The 958-nt window shown below is 36.0% G+C and overlaps 1 long non-coding RNA gene across 1 annotated transcript; it reads left to right on the top strand.

Annotated features, from left to right (window-relative positions):
* Window positions 1-27: 27 nt before the first annotated feature.
* On the top strand, window positions 28-951 carry LOC107885822. The gene is made up of 3 exons (XR_001680542.2): window positions 28-363; window positions 427-533; window positions 602-951. It is a non-coding gene; the product is annotated as an uncharacterized LOC107885822 (long non-coding RNA).
* The last annotated feature ends 7 nt before the right edge of the window (window positions 952-958 follow it).

The following is a 958-nucleotide window of genomic DNA, read 5'->3' as shown; positions in this document are numbered from 1 at the left end:
CAAAAATGTTACGAATCTCCTTTGGAGGTTCGTGCACAAATAAAACAACGAACACTTTCGAACTATAGGTTACTTTCTATATTACTTGAAAAGAAAAACTTACAATACATTTAATGAAATAAAATGGTCTGACAATAATAATGCTCTGGCGCGAATCACAAGGTTCCGTCTACTGCTCTGAAATGCCACTGCACTCGATGCTATACGAGCCGTGCCTGTAGCCAGCGCTTGCCTGGAATTGCTGTCGCAGCAATTTCAGACAGTCGCCGTCGTACAATACTATCTTATACACTATTATATATATATACTAACTAATATAGCCAGGGGTTCTTAACAACTGGAAGACTTACAATCTCTGCGCAAGTATGTTGACAGTGATTATATCTTCATTTAAAATAAACATCAGTAACACTTTTTTGTTTTTAGAAATGAAGTTTTATGTGATATTAGATTTGAAACTGATGATGGATGTGCAACGTTTGGTCATAAAAATGTTTTAATGGCAGCTAGTCCATATTTCCGTGCAATATTCAGTAACTATTTTGATGAGAGCATTAAATATATTATTATTGTTAAGGGTGTACAAAATCATAACTTACAGGAAATATTCCCAAGCCCTCCGTTGACTAGTCAGATTTCGTTATTTTCTATTTAAAAGAAGAGAACATTTTGAAGGTCGAATTAAAGCTCAATTTTCAATTTGACATATCAATGAGGCGTGCAGTGCCGCAACTACCGGGTGTGCAAGGTGTGCATTGCACATCGGCCCCCGGGCCCCCATTCCGATATAGGCCCCCAAATCGATGTGTTAAAATGTATAATTGTAAAGCCGTATTTGTGGAAAATTGAAGTAAAAAACAATTTGATAAAACTATTGTATCAGGACTGAAGACCATACAGATTTGGCTTTTTATATAATTGACACCTATGGATTTATCAACAAGTTTTGCTGATGTTC

This window comes from Acyrthosiphon pisum, unplaced genomic scaffold, assembly GCF_005508785.2.
Source record: "Acyrthosiphon pisum isolate AL4f unplaced genomic scaffold, pea_aphid_22Mar2018_4r6ur Scaffold_17112;HRSCAF=17780, whole genome shotgun sequence".
NCBI classification, from domain to species: domain Eukaryota; kingdom Metazoa; phylum Arthropoda; class Insecta; order Hemiptera; family Aphididae; genus Acyrthosiphon; species Acyrthosiphon pisum.
The sequence above is the reverse complement of the archived record's forward strand: the minus strand, read 5'-3'. Positions and strand labels throughout refer to the sequence as shown.